The sequence below is a fragment of the Saccoglossus kowalevskii genome, chromosome 17 (assembly GCF_978046115.1).
Source record: "Saccoglossus kowalevskii chromosome 17, keSacKowa6.1, whole genome shotgun sequence".
Lineage (NCBI taxonomy): Eukaryota > Metazoa > Hemichordata > Enteropneusta > Harrimaniidae > Saccoglossus > Saccoglossus kowalevskii.
This window is the reverse complement of record NC_140657.1, coordinates 33973877-33990349: the sequence shown is the minus strand read 5'-3', so window position 1 is coordinate 33990349 and position 16473 is coordinate 33973877. Positions and strand designations below refer to the sequence as shown.

The 16473-nt window shown below is 37.1% G+C and overlaps 1 protein-coding gene across 1 annotated transcript in view; it reads left to right on the top strand.

Moving 5' to 3' along the window:
- Positions 1-16473, top strand: part of LOC100371235 (influenza virus NS1A-binding protein homolog) — an 89199-nt gene that overhangs the window by 30595 nt on the left and 42131 nt on the right. The window contains exon 2 of the mRNA XM_085492419.1: positions 1133-1438. The gene's annotated coding sequence lies outside the window, so the exon portion shown is untranslated. The remainder of the gene's footprint in view (positions 1-1132; positions 1439-16473) is intronic.

Here is a 16473-nt window from a genome sequence, read left to right as displayed (position 1 = left end):
TATTATTGCGTTGTTCACAGAATGATACTTACGTGACGTAATCTGAGTCATGATTGACAGTCGTCTGTCATTCAATAATTCACACTTCGCCAGCAAAACAAAACACCTTCATATGGGCCCTTTATTTTGAAATAAACATTGATAAGAAGGGACGGGAAGTCAACAGGATGTTCAACTTCAGGAAGTTCCCTAGTTGATCCGCCGGCGCCTAATTCTCACGATCATGATCATTGCGTGCCAAAATTTCAATTCTGTCTGGCGCCTAATTGGGGTGTAAATTGAAGGTGGCGCTTAACTGAAGACAAATACGGTACATATATGTACCATATGAATTTATGGTGTAAAAACGATTAGGGTCTGTGTGAAAACAGTTTAACGCAAGATCTTTAGCATTATCTTTATTGTGGGATGATTTTGATTGTACGCAAACTTTCGATGCAAAGCCATTTCCACCATTGTTTTTCAGTACAATTTGACCTGAAACAATGCCCTCTGACCAAACTGGTCATGTCCTCATACCAACAGAATTTTCCGTTTGACAATGTAAATTTTTGACAGCAATGCAGAAGTGAATTACTGCTATATGAATACGATGTGTAATCACCAATTTTGACGAAAAAAAACATTTGCATTTGCAAACAAGCATTTTCGAAAAGGGGAACTGAAATTGTTGAAACTGAAAAATGTTTGTGACGATTACAAACCCTAACCGAAAAAAGGCCATTCAGCTTGTCAAGCAAATCCAATGTTGACAACGTGCACGATGTCAATTTCAACGTTAAGCATGTTGCTTTGCCGTGGCTTTACCATGATTTTACCATGATTTTTTGCAAAATGAAGGTTTTGAGTGGAAAAAAAAAAACATAGGGAAATTATTTTAATACTACAACTGTTGTAAATATGCATTGCTAACAGCAGAGCTATCTCAGCTGACAGGCTGTTTGTTGTTTACTCATTTGAATATTTAATCATCTTACATAATGAGTGTTTGTAACAAATAATTTTCACGCAGGTCTCCTCTCTTCTTCCCAGTGCAATCTTTACTGCTACTAAATTTCAAGAATTTTTCAGCTTCTGATATTCATGTATATTATGTACATTTCTTGATTGTTTTTCTTGTTTTTTTCTGCAGACCACTGGTTGTCATAAACCAAGTCGTTTGAAAGAATCTGAACATCTTTAGTTTAGGCTGCAGCCATCTCATCTAATCCCTTCATCATCAATTCTAATAGGACTGCTGGATTCCATTGAACTGGCTGATGACCTATCTATGACCCTTAAACTGGCTATTGAACTATGTCTGCATAGACACTGGACTGCTGTAAAACTGGCTATCTGGACAACGTAAAGCAAAGACTCTGGATACTCTGCAAGTTTAAATCCCGGACCTGTCGTTACAGTATTGTGTGCCCGCTATACATTGGTTGATTTATTCTTGGTAAGACTTTTAGTGTTATTTGTGTGCATACTTTATAAGCATGTTTTACTTGTTTCTAGTCTGCTTGTTTGATTTTGCTGAATCAGGATAGATCATATTGACATTCCTGTTAAATGTAAAGTTGTGTGATCAAAGCAAAGATTACTTTAAGTTCCAGACATGTAAATGACAGATTTGATTGAAACCGTACAAATGAAGCTATTCAAATATAACTGGGTGGGTGGGGATGGGGGGGGGGGGTGTGTGTGTGTGTGTGCGTGCGTGCATGTTCCACTGATATCTCAAGAACCGAATGTTGGTTTTTAATGAAACTTGGTGTATAGATGCTCTGGACTAATGTACAGATGTGCTTAGTTTTGGATAAAAATTCATGCATATACTGTAATTAACCTAATTTGCATAATGATTAATCAATTTTCGGCTTTTCCACCGATATCTTAGGTACTAATCATCACATTTCAATGAAAGTTACATAGATACATAGAACGATGCACAGAGATATGTGAAATATTAATTACCCAATTTGCATAAGTAATACATTTTCAGCTTTTGATATTTGAAGTACTATTACTTCATTACTTTTCTATGAAACTTAGTACATAGATGCTCTAGAACAATCCAAAGACCTGATTAATTTTAAGTAAAAATCAGTGCATATTAATCAACAATTGCAACACTTGGAAAATAAGTTGGTTAATCACTTGTGGAATGCAGCGCTACCGTACTGTGATCATTTGCTAATAAGCAATGTGTTTGTTTTTATTTTAAACTTATTTTAGAATATACTTTTCGTTACCAACAAAATTAAAAAAAATAATGCATATTAAATATAGTATTTTTGTTGTCATGTGAACAGTTTTTGACTCCCATGTGCGAAGCACAAAATGGGAGTCTTTGCAGTTAGTGTGTCTGTATGTATGTGTGTATGTGTGTGTGTATGTGTGTATGTGTGTGTATGTGTGTCCGACTGTTCCACTGCTATCTCAAGAACCATACATCGGTTTTTGATGAAACTTGGTGCATAGATGCTCTGGGCCAATGCGCAGATTTGATTAGGTTTTGGTAAAAATCCATGCTCGTTAATTACCTAATTTGCATGATAATTAGCTAATTTTTAGCTGTTCTATGACTGTTCCACTGATATCTAAAGAACCACTCATTGGATTTTGATGAAACTTGGTACATAGATGCTCTGAACATATGCGCAGATTTGATTAATTTTTGGTAAAAATCCGTGCATATTAATTACCTAATTTGCATGATAATTAGCTATTTTTTTAGTGGTTCCATGACTGTTCCACTGATATCTAAACAACCACTCATTGGATTTTGATTAAACTTGGTACATAGATGCTCTGAACTAATGCTAGGTTTTGATTAGTTTTTGGTAATAATCCGTGGATACTAATTACCTAATTTGCATAATGATTAGTCAATTTTCGGTTTTTCCACTGATATCTCAAGTACTAATCATCACATTTCAATGAAACTTGGTACATAGATGTCATACGACACTGCACAGACCTGATAGTTTTTATGGTAATATCAGTACATATTAATTACCTAATTTGCATAATTAATTAATTTTCAGCATTTGATATAAGTAGTTAGCATTACATTTCAATGAAACTTGGTACTTACATACTCAAGGACTATGCAGAGATTGTTTTCGATAAATACTTGTGCATATTAATCACCTAATTTGCATAATTAGTTAATTTTCAGCTTTTCCACGGGTATCTCAAGTACTAATCATTGCATTTCAATGAAACTTGGTACATAGATCCTTTAGGACTATGCAGAGACCTGATTAGTTTTAGGGTAAATAATTGTGCATATTAATTACCTAATTTGCATAATTAATTTTCGGCTTTTCTACTGATATCTAAAGTACTAATCATCACATTTCAATGAATCTAGAATTATGCAGACCCAATTAGTTTCCGGTAAATATTTGTGCATATTAATCACCTAATTTGCATAATTAACCAACTTTCACACTGATATCTCAGGTACTATACATCACATATCAATGAATGTACATGGATGCTGTAGGACAATAGACAGACCTGAATAATTGTGGGTTAAAATCTGTACATATTAATTACCTAATTTGCATAATTAACCAATTTTAAGCTTTCACACTGATATCTAAAGTACCGTAAAAACTCCAAAATTTCGGCCGGTTTTAAATAATTGGTGTTAGAAATGTGACGTGTTTTTAGAGTCAAAATTAAGGTGCATTTTCGGACGGTCGAATTTTTCAGAATAGAAATCAGCAAAAAAAATGGGGATGATAGACAGTGTGCTTCATTAGTTTTTAAAAAATGCAATGTCCGTCAATTGACGTAAACTTCCTCATGTTTCACGGTAAAAGCAAAGGTCGTGGCCGAGTTGTAACTCAAAATCTAAACAAAGTCATCAATCAGTGAGTATTATGACAAGCAAAACAAAACATCAAGACGCGGAGAAGAGGTCAGCACAAAACTAATAGGTCAAAAGACAAAGCTGTCTCGCACTACCTAGGAAAACTTGCGAATGTTCGAAGTACAGGTACCCATTGGACAAAAGATACATGGAAGTTTAGCAAACGATCTCCCCGACCCAGTGCAATGTATCCGGTTAGAATCAAAGCTCACGTGTCCCTTATTTGAGGGACCAAATTCTGCCGTAAATTCGCCCTTGGATTAAAAAATAAAATGGGATTTAAGAAAATAAAATGGGACTTTTAAGGTGTATTTTGGCGTCATTTTTCGGACATTTCAATCAATCCTGCCGGCTAAAATAGTCTAAGTTTTACCGTAGTCATTGACGTCTGTCTATTCAAGAGTACACGTGTATGATTTTTATCGTGACTAGCGTGAGCGGGTAAGCTTCCTTTCGAGAATGAGCTGTTATCACTGTGAACAATGTTAAATTATTCTTCAGATGACCAGTTTATTTTTTAAAAACAACTAATTTTTTTATTTAAAAAAAATGATGCCGTTTTCGCATCAAAATCCAAGCCAAAATATCGTACTACAACATCAATCTCTTCCGCATTGCGTTCAATAACATTAACATATTTAAATAAGCTATGGTAATTTGAACACGTTGGCATCATCCAGCTTTTTGATTGGTTAATTAGCGATTTGACCTATTTGACCTAAGAGAACATGGCGGATATCCAACAGCATCAAACGTTTATACGAGACCGGAATCATTCGCTTACGATGAAACTAAGTTGACTTTTATTTGTATTTCATAACCATTCAACAAATTTATTTTGTGTACATTATTATAATCACTACTGAGTACAGTAATAATCAACAATTCAGAAACGCAGCATGCCGAGATTGAAACTTTGTTTATTTAGAATATATTTTCGTTACCAATAAAATAAAAATCTCTCAGTCAATCAGAAACCCGGATTCATGCCTTTGAGGAAGGTCCCGTTTGAACGCTCACATCGGTGTTTTTTTCGTTTGGGGGAAAACTAAAACTGGTCGCAATTTTCGAATAAGAATGAGTCGGCAATTTTTAGTGGAGTCGAAAATTTGGAGGTAAATAAAACACCGAAACCCGGCAAATAAACAGGCGGTCGAATTTTTAGAGGGGTCGAAATTTTGGAGTTTTCACGGTACTAATTATTCCATTTCAATGAAACTTAGTACAAAGATGCTCTAGGACAATGTACAAACCTAATTAGTTTGGGGTAAAAATCTGTTCATATTAATTCCCTAATAAGCATAATAATTCATAATTTTTTGGTTCTAATCACATTTCAATTAAACTTGGAGACATAGATTTTCTGTTACATTGCGCAGACCTCATTAGTTTTACACTCAAATCTGGTCATATTAATTTTCTGATTTGCATAATTAGTTTTCAGCTAAGTAATTTCGAATTATATTTAATGTGTCTCCAATACTCTCAGCACATGGGAGTTCTTTCTAAGCTTTCTTTGATTTTGATTGACTTGAATTTTCCAACATTTCATGACGCCCATTGTAGAATCAAATTAAGGCCTTTCACTCCTCCTTGAGGCCTATTTAAGATTATATGGAATCTTGCTTTTCGCCAGCCACGAAGGTCACACTAGACGAACTTGATTAATACTGCTGACCATTACGTGCATTTTTATCGATGCACTGCGGCACGCAAATCGAGAAAAGTGTATTGTCCTTGCAACAATTACGGTTACCATTGTACCGTGACTGTCGTCAACATTAAATTTTCGACTTCTTCTTAAAAACCACAAACAGTATAGCTGTGAAACTTTCTAGGAAGGTACCTTGGGTGGTTCTCTCTCAGATTTGTTCATTTCGTGTGAATATGTTCAATTGTCTTATTTATAGCGAATATTTTTGTCATTTTTGGTCAAAAATGCTATTTTCGACTTTTTGAAAACTGCTTGCCCGGTTGCTTTGATACTTGGTATGTCGGTACCTTGGGTGGTATTTTTTACTTCTTGTTAAAAACCGCAAGTCTGATTGCTTTGATATATAGATATATAGGTACTACATGTGGACCTCTCTCAGATTTGTTCATTTCGTGATGATATCTTTAATTCTCTAATTTTGGTGAATATTTTTGTCATTTTTGGTACAAACTGATATTTTCGACTTCTTGTTAAAAACCGCATGTCCTATTGCTTTGATACTACATATCTAGGTACTACATGTGGTCCTCTCTCAGATTTGTTCATTTTGTAATGATATCTTCAATTCTCTAATTTTGGTGAATATTTTTGTCACTTTTGGTAAAAAGTGATATTTTCGACTTCTTGTTAAAAACCAATCATTTATGGTGAAAAATGATATTTTTGAATTTTTGTTGGAAATAGCAAATCCCATTGCATTAATACTATGCATATTGTTCATTTTCTAATGATATCTTCTGTTCTTTAAGGTAGCAAGAAGGGAAATTTTCACTTTTTTCTTGATTTTTCAAAAATTGATAAAACTGTTACTTTAGACCTTGATACATCACCCCAGGTTTACAAAAGATCGAAATTGCGAAATAACGTTGCTCAAATTAGTGTTTTAAAACACTAGCAGAAAAGACTATAACTGCCGTTTCGTGGATATTTGCATAGTGTTTATCTTTGGAAGGAATTAAATGATAACATCTTATCTGTATACTCTGTTGTTGACGATTCTGATATAACGGGTGATAAGCTTCCAGTTGCAAACAATGCGTGTTTATCTAACGTCCATTGTCAGCATTATTGTCAGTCGAGACTTCGTCGGAGAAACATGGTCATACAGTACTCATTTCGCCCAACCTTCCGCTTTTACATCGACCGCTTATCGTTTAATTTCCGACCACGCAGTCTTGTCCAACCGGAAACCGTATTTTAATCGCGTTTTTTTTTCGCTCGCTCGCTCATTGGAAACATTGACCGCTCGCCCAAACACTGAAAACTGGCACATGGGTGGTCGAAATGGTGGTTTTGATAGTAAAGTGTGAACATACAACTAGTATTAACTATTATTACATTCTGAACGACACTTCAAATCTAATAGCTGTATTACACTTGTATCGTGAAAGCAACTGAACTGGGACCTCTTGTTACGTGTTTTGGGTGCTTGTTCTAGATGTAATATTTTTATTTTTATTTTAATGAGACAGTTACGTGAAAAAAGCCTAGGTAAATCCTTTTGACAGCGCAAAGAAACGAGGAAATGTTAGTGATTAATTCCAAAAATAACGATATTGAATCCACATCGGTCCACGTCTGGTAAAATTTGACATTCAATTTTTAAAATTAAGTCACGATCATTGAATGAGCTCGGTCTATACCGTATACGTACCGCAAAAGTGTTCCCACAAAAAATATTTTCGACTAAAAACTAAAAACAGAGCTTGACATGTATAAATAATTTATTGGGCTTAAAAGAAAAACGTGTCAAATTTAGTTATAGCCATAACTATTTGGTGGCCAGTCGAACAATTCAAAGTCCTTCAGGGCTGAAAATCATTGACGCTACTCTGGTTTACTTTATTTCACAACTTGCAGACAAAACTGATTCGCGTGAGCTCTAATGTATCTTAGCCTAGTATTTTCTTTTTGAACTAAGGTCAAATTCCATCAGTTTGTCAAAATATGTTTTTCAGCGAATAATTTTGAAGCCTGTCACAGCACAAACAACTATGTGAATCGACGCCGGTGATTGGATTGTACGACGACCCTTCAATTAGCGTCAAATATGCTTTGTTACAACATCATTGATTGGCTGAGAGTCACCTGATCGGAGCAAGAACTAGGTCACAGAACCATATTTGTCCGTATTATCAACAGGACTTTGCAAAATAACCACACCCACATTTTCAATCTTTTTTAGCGCGGAAGTTGCCAACAAATGTAAAAAAAAATCGTGAATTTCATGGATTCGAATAAAATAAAGCAAGCGATTGATAAGGATGATTATTAATATTTTCCCCGATGCTCTTCGAATTTTTATTTTTTTTATTTCAAGGTAAGAAATGGCTAGCTGAAGTTGCATCGTCTTCAATGCGGTTGTTTCACCGCGAACAACTCTAGCTCTGTTTTGGGCATGGTTTAGTTTTGCGATGTAAAATAAAATATATATTAAAATAATAATACTTGATTAATTATTTGGGGTTTCAGCCCACAAATTACGGACATGATCTCCATGAATTACGGTCATAGTTTGTCTTCTCTCGGCTGATTGTCACGCTGTTGATCGACGCCCTTCCTAAACTCAGTATGGAGAAACCAACGGGGATCGACATTCCAAACAAACAATCAAAATTATCAACGAAAGACGAGATTTTTCTAGATATTTACAAACATACTGTCATGACAAACATATGTAAAATTAACAAATACACAAAGAGGTGTAATATTAGGTTTTATTTTAGGCTTAGAAATATTTTCTTTCACTCAGCCCATGCATGTAACTGCCATTTAGCTTTACGGTCCTTCAGCATCGGGGGAAAACAACAATAATTATACAAAACACATTGCGAAGACTCAACAATCAGGAAAGAAACCCCAGACAACCCTGTCATACTTGTGTTGAAATACATTTTGTATTTCACGTCAGAATATTGTTTAAAATAAAACATTCAGTCCAAGCCAAGTCGAGGTCAAAGGGTCAGGTTGCGTGCATATAATTATATATAGTTAAAACAAAAAGTATTTGAACTTTTGTCAGCTGTTCAACATCTATAAAAACCAGAAAGACAATTATAAGACAATGTGAACCTCGGAAATTATTCTGTTAGTCCGAATTTTAAATGCGCGCGCGCGAGCGAGCAGGTGGGCGGTGATATTTCGGGGTTTGCGCGGTCGAAAATAAAGCAGAAATTGTCCGGTCGAATTCAACAAGCGGTCGCAAAAGCGAGAGAAAAAGATGATTGGAAAGCGGAAGCGGGCGGGAGGTTGTGCGAAAGGAGTACTGTAACTTTGCACAACTTTCTTTTAAATCGTTTTATTTTCCAAGTCAATATTCTATTTTACTAATACATTTTTTTTTCTAACGCAATGGCGAAGAAAAGAAAGCGTTGACAGACGAGGCAAAGACAAATCTGCCACTTAGTGTCGCACTCTGACACAGCAATTTTTTTTCAAACATCGGCCATTTTGTTTCACCATGAAAACCGTTTTATTAGATTCTTATCTGAGACACTTGAAGGATTAGCTTGTTTGTAAACTGTCAGCGTGTACAGTGGGACAGTAATGTTTGTCAGAGGATTATCCCTCGTTCGTTTGCATAACAATGGAAAACCCGAGCGTTCCTGGAGTACGGACTCAAATGCCAGCAGTTTTCTTCATTTTTCGCGCTCGAGCTTGAAATTATTCATTATCTGACACTCTTTATGAGTTCTATGATATCAGTGGTTAATATGTTTGGCCATTTTTAGTGTATATTTATAATAATGCAGCAAATCTACAGTGTTTTATTAACCAAAACTGTTTTTCGCGTTTTTCTCGAGTTGAAGTTTTGTTCGAGAACGACTCATTGGGACCGCCGCCAAATCAAGTGCGTTCGGACTAGGACATTCAAACTCGCAGTTATCGTTCAAAAGATAATTATGGTGCGAAATATGTCTGGGTTTTTAAAGAAAATGCTTTGTCACAGAATAATAGTCTGTTAAAGGTGCCAAGTATGAAATAATTTGGGGACAAAAAAACAAACCTGCATAGAAATCGGAATAATAGGTCTTTTGATTATCGGAGACGCATTTCAATGGACTTGATTACGGACAATGCATAACTTAAATTTCACCAGGAAATTCCGCAGTGTGCTCTCGCAATCGCGTACTTAGTCATTCTTACAAGGTTCGCCATTATTGATGTCACGTGATAATTATGTAAACAATGTCTGTCCAGTTTGTGCGAACTTGCACCTCTATACTTAGTCTTTTGATATATATAACCTAAATTACAGTTCTGAACGAGACAACAGGCAGAGAATGTTTTATTTAAAAACGTCACAAAACCTTCTCGAATGTGCATTGCTAAGAGCGGAGCTATCTCAGCCGAGAAGCTGCTTGTTTACAAGTATTGTTTGATATATGTGAAATTTAGTTTTTCCTCTGGTTGTAACTTTTATGAAATTTTCAGAGGGGGGGGGGGGGTAACTAAATTCAGCTTGCATGCGTTTTGGTTTCCATAGTATTGTGACAATACCAGTACTTGTAATAGATGGGAGTTGACACCTTGATATGCACGTCGCTGTCTTATTTATCTGCTACCACGTTCCTACACCTTCTGACCTGTATTTATTCCTTAATTTAAAGCAAATAATGGTTTTAGTTCTTTTGATCCAATCTTTGGTTTTATTTGTTGCTTTGGTTTGTGGTGTGTTCTTTGTTACTAGGAGTTCTATTGGGATCTTTTCATGAACCAATTGTTAACAATACTATTGTATACAAATCTGTTACAATGCAATGACGTCATGTTAGCTGGCCGGTAGTAGTACAATGCATTTAGTAAAACTGCGTAGTCATACAATATCTGGAACTGTCGGCTTGCGGCCAATTTGCATGGTTTCTGCTGGTACAAGTATAGCCCACAGTGTTTATCAGATAACACCTTCCTCCCTCCCAGAATCTACCCTTTAGATCACCCCCTCCCTCCCTGAACAGAATCTACCCTTTAGATCACCCCCTCCCTCCCTGAACAGAATCTACCCTTTAGATCACCCCCTCCCTCCCTGAACAAAATCTACCCTTTAGATCACCCCCTCCCTCCCTGAACAGAATCTACCCTTTAGATCACCCCCTCCCTCCCTGAACAGAATTTACCCTTTAGATCACCCCCTCCCTCCCTCCCAGAATCTACCCTTTAGATCACCCCCTCCCTCCCTGAACGGAATCTACCCTTTAGATCCCTCCCTCCCTCCCTGAACAGAATCTACCTCTGTGCTATATATACTAAAAACATGTACAAATCTGTTACAAACAGCTTGAATTGAAACCTTAGCTAAAACTGTCGATTTGGAATACCATACCCTTTATCTGAAATTTCTGAAAGGTTTGTTTATTTTAGAACATGTATATGTAATATACAAGTAGTTAAAATTGCTGCAGAAAAAAAATAAAATGAATTTGAATGATTTTTTTCATTTCTTGAAATTGTGTTGGACATATGTCAGCCTGACTATTTACTTTATTGGGATACTTCTATCGATGTCTTTTGTTAATATCTATGACATTTACATACAACAAGAATTTTTTGTGATCAAAATTGATGGATGTAAATGATTCATACATAAATACATTGTTTGAATGTTGTTGCGTACTTGTATGGAACCAAAACTGTAACAACTCAGTTTACATATTGTCCTATGATCTGTGCTATGTTTCCTTTAGAGTGAATATGATACAGCTGTTAGACTTCTCACTGCATGACCTTTACCTTTCCATCAGCACCACAGTACATCTACATGTATGCTATATTGTAAATGAACTCATAGTAAAGTGAATACAACACATGTATGCTCACTGAAATGTTACTTTGTGTTTTGGAACACATTTTTAAATTGACAAAAATTACTGTCTATTTTATGTACTTCATTAGTTCTTATAATGATGAATCAGTTCATTATATTTCACAATGAATCGACCGATTTTAAATAGACTTGTGAAAATGTTGCTGTTGGTTTTATGTGGGGTTAGGTTTATTTAATGACTCTTCTGGTCCCTAAACTAGAGATTATTTTCAAAAACACATTTTGCCATTGGGTGAATCTACATAAATTACTGCCTGGGGGAGTGAGGGAAATTGGTTCTATTTTATAAAGTATTTACTTGCACTTTTTAATATGTAAATAGCTACATAACTTGAATATGATTTGTATTTTGAGATGTACATTACATGTATAATGTTTCATTGTCAACTTTTCCTAACCATACAAATAAAAAATTCACAAAATAGTCCAGTTTTTAGTCTGCACTTTCCTTCAGAAGATTGGAACAAAAATAGACAATTTTTTGGGGTAAAAACTAAAAATTGTGTTTCTTGGCTTCAAAAATATTGAAGGCTTTTTGAAAGAGAAAGTCTGGTGGTGCCAGACTTTATTTAGCAATTCAATGTCGTCTGTCATTTGTGTGACCAATACTAACACAGCTAGTATTTTGACAGAAAAATGCAAGAAGACTGAAAGTGTTTATCCAACTACTACTACAGAGGGTGAATGACCTTTCATTGAGTTGGTTACCTGTCACTCAAAATCCAATCTCCACCTTTCATAACCTTGGTTCTGCAGGGGTAAATTTTGATGAAAGTTGAATATTTTCTTTAAATTTATTATGAACTTAAACAAGTTCTTGTACTAAGATTTCCAAATTGTAGCAAAATATTTTCTAAATCTATTTCCCGTTCACATGGAATATCATGTTGTATGAAATGAAGTCAGTATTCAATATCTATTGTTCTTGTTTTCTGATTACTGCTGATGTCCTTGTTCTCCCATGTGAGTTTATAATAAACTCAGTTTAGTATTTGTGTTCGGATACAGTTAGCAAAGAAATTGATTACTGAAATTCCACTTGGGATCATATTTTCTAAGCAATGTTGAATTATGAATTAAAAATTGCTTTCTTTTTAATTGAAAAGTATTTGATACGATCATCTTTGTTGCAAAAACGAAGGCATTCAAAAACAGTCTAGATTGATACTTGGAGGACAGAGAATCAAAACTCCTCAGTTGGCTCAAAATTTGCATCTGAATATGATTGCCATGGTAACAGGATCAGTTTGTATCGTACATATTACTACGTTGGTCACAGTTACTAAAAATAGAACTGATTTAACTATTGAAGGTTGTTCAACTAGGGAAACGGATTAAATGTGGACAGCAGGAGCAGACGGTAACTGAGTGGACTGTCATGAATCTCACCAAGGTTTACTAGCTGAAAAACGCCACAACAGTTATAAATATGTCTGTGGCTACTTTCTGATTACTGATTTGTTTGTCTGACTTTGTGCATATTTATTGAGTGATAATAACACAACTCAAATCAATACTTGCATACATTGTGAATGCTAATGAATCTTTCAATCTCAAAAAAGCTTGGATGGTACTCAAAATATTGTTTTTTTAGAGCAGCGTATTGTTTTGAAGTTTTGTTTTAGCAGTCTCACATGAATCCCATTCAACAGGATTCAACAATGCAACCAATGAAAATTGTCAATTAAAAAAATCTCAGAATTATTGATGATTTTGGTTTTTAAATTTTTTTATAAAGGCCTGATGAAGGTTACTGAAATCAGGAATGCATGTTAATGACCTAGTCTTAATTGAATTGTCTGTTGCTTACAACTCAGAAAAGCATTTGTGGAGGAAAATTAATAATAATGGCAAAAACTTAATTGTTTATTCCATAATTGTAGTCATTACAAATTACACCCATGATTTGATATTATACAGGTGGATCTCTCTCAGATTTCTTCATTTGGATGCTATCTTAAATTCGTTAATTGAGATGTGCATAGCTAACAGCAGAGCCACCACTGGGATGCTGCTTGTTTTGTTATGATATCCAATTATCCTCTTTCTTTTTTTTTTTCAACGCTTACAAATATGTTCTGTTTATTATTATATCCCATGTTGTATATAGGGCACTATTTTCAGCAGGATGTGCGAGTGTTTTATTGAATAAAAAACAATCGGCAACATCAGTGGTTTTTAGCTCCGCTGTCGACTTTGTCGAGCGGAGCTTATCATATGAGTGATTGTCCGTCGTCGTCGTCCGTGTCAATGTTTTACTTTTTGACTCCCATGTGCGAAGCACAAAATGGGAGTCTTTGCAGTTAGTGTGTCTGTATGTGTGTATGTGTGTCCGACTGTTCCACTGCTATCTCAAGAACCATACATCGGTTTTTGATGAAACTTGGTGCATAGATGCTCTGGGCCAATGCGCAGATTTGATTAGGTTTTGGTAAAAATCCATGCTCGTTAATTACCTAATTTGCATGATAATTAGCTAAGTTTATTACAGAGTATTGCATACTAACCCCTTTGGTTAATGAAATTTTAATTTCATAAACAAATGGGATAATTGCCAATTATCATATAATACTGGTTAAATAAAATCGAAATAACAGTGGATAGCTCCCGTAGGGGGCGTCCTTCCCCTGTCATCTGATTTGCATACTTCCATTTTTAACCACGAGATTGATTCACGGTTGAAATTTGGGCTTGCCAAAATATCATTGTTTTTGCGGTGGAAATACATTGTTACCACCCATCAACACAGCCACCGAACTATTAGTGTGTCAGGAAGCTCTTGTGGACATCAAGAACTTCGTACTTAGTCACCTTGAGTAAAAAATTGTAGTTTTAGTAACGAAACTCAAAAGCCCGCCTTCAGTTTCAAGATGGCGGAAAATATGGATACCGGAGAGTTGAACACCGTTCATCCCCCAGCACTTCGGATTCAAACACTTTCGGACGAAAGTGTGAAGAGTGCCATATATCGATGCTCACTTACGATGATCACCGTATTTGCATTCCATGTGGCAGAAAATGTAATGGGCACATCAACTGCGGTGTTTGCCTCGCCTGGCCGATAGAAACTTGGAACTGGGATTCCCGCCTACGCAAGTCAACGGGAAAATCAGGAAAGAAGAAATCCAAAAAAAAAAAAAACGTCATTTGGAGGAGTCTTCGGTTTCATCGGTACCTACCAACGCTGAGGACGAACTATTGGCAGACGAACCCAGCCAAAAACGTCCAAAGGAGACTGACAATGAGCAAAGTGTTATAGCTCATTTACAGAACAAGGTGGATCTACTGACCAGAAAAATTAAAGTTTTGGAAAACCCAGTAGACGAAGAGGTACCACCAAAAGCATGGAGTGTCAGCGCTCTCCAGGCGGAAAAGAAAAAATCCTACACAACAGTGGTGCGAGAAAATGTTGAAGACGCACTGGCTGAGGCAGGCGTGATTTTTTCTACTGAAGATGCTACAAGCAACGCGGGGGAGGCCGACTCGTCGAAAACCACAACAGCGAGTGGTACCGACAAGGAGGACCCCGAATTCAAAATCCGCTCCGATGCTATCACGAAAGGTGCGGTTATGGTCAAGAAAATCTTACCTCTACCGATTCCACCGATGGCGGACGCCCCACGTTTCTCGATCGGTTTGTCTACACTGCCGAAAAAGGACACTTTTACGACTTCAGCAATGCTACCATGGTCTCCCCGACTGACACAGGGCGCTGCTATAACAACGCGTGATCGGAGGAGGCAAATGGGATCGTGAAGTTACCGAGAAAACCGCTACAGCCACCAAGGACGACTTCTTGGGGACTAACCGGGACGATTGGAGCAGACGCTACCAAAAAGTCATACCGCCCGCTGATGAGTGGAAAACACCGGTCGGTACCGACGCCAGCCTGCACGAACGACCTCTCGGCGTACAACCACCAGAACTGGAGCCATGCGTCCGGGAAATGGTCGCCGAAGGAAGTATAACGAAACATCCACTCGGCAAACCACAAGTTTACATCCCGTATTGCCTGTCCCAGTCAACGCTATGTAGATTGGAAAACAACGTTTGGGACACTTCTCTTGCATTAAGCCATAGAGAATTTTTCACTACTACTACACAAATTCAGTTAGCGAAATTCAAAACAGGCAACATCACCAAGGATGAACTGTTTAGCACATTAGAGCCGCTGTTGGTCGCGACTAACGTCGTCGACGCTGACATAATACAGAGTCACCTCCAGTTACGAGCGACTATTCAACACTCTCGCCGTGCAGCAATTTGGTCCGCTATGCTAAAGACAGCCGCCAACGCTGAAATCAAGAACGAATTGGCGACGATCGATTTCAGAGGGACCAAATTATTCGACGGAAAACTCAGCGCTGTGAATTCTAAGTTGAATGAGAAAGCAGCGGCAAAAGTTAACCGTGTGATGATCGAAGGCGCCTTTAAAGCCAAGCAAGCCGCTAATAACAAACAGAGCATCGCGACCAAGGCGAAGCCAGTTAACCAAGCTACTACGGGTCAGCCCAAGGGAAACGCAAAGGCAAACCCGTATCAGGCAAAAGGAAAAAGTGAAAACCAGCAGCGACAGAATAAACAATTCTCGAAACAGACTGGTAACAATAAAAAGTCTTCCTGACTATACTTCAGCAAAAATGGTAATGTATCAAAACAAGGTGCGATTAAACATGTCAAATATTACTCAAGTCTCCGAGTATTTTTGTCAAACAAATCAAACCACAGATCCCCTTACACATATACCACTTGCATTAAACGATTCGGTTCAGTGCCCAGGTCGGCGGGAACCAAGTCGTGCAAAACATCGTGCATTAAGCGATTTTGTTCAGTGCCCAGGATGGCGGGAACTCAATCGTGCACAACAAAAACACGGTCGGCCGCACCTCAGGTCGGTGGGCGATCGTATAAACAAACAACCGGCCGAATGCGTGGACCTAGGGAGAATGACGCATCGACCGGTGAAAAAACAGAAACCCGTAAGGCAGAGTCCCTACTCCCCTCCAGGTTGGAAAAAAAGGGGGGGAAGGACGTTAAACGGGGATATAACGCCGCATTCACTCCAGGGGG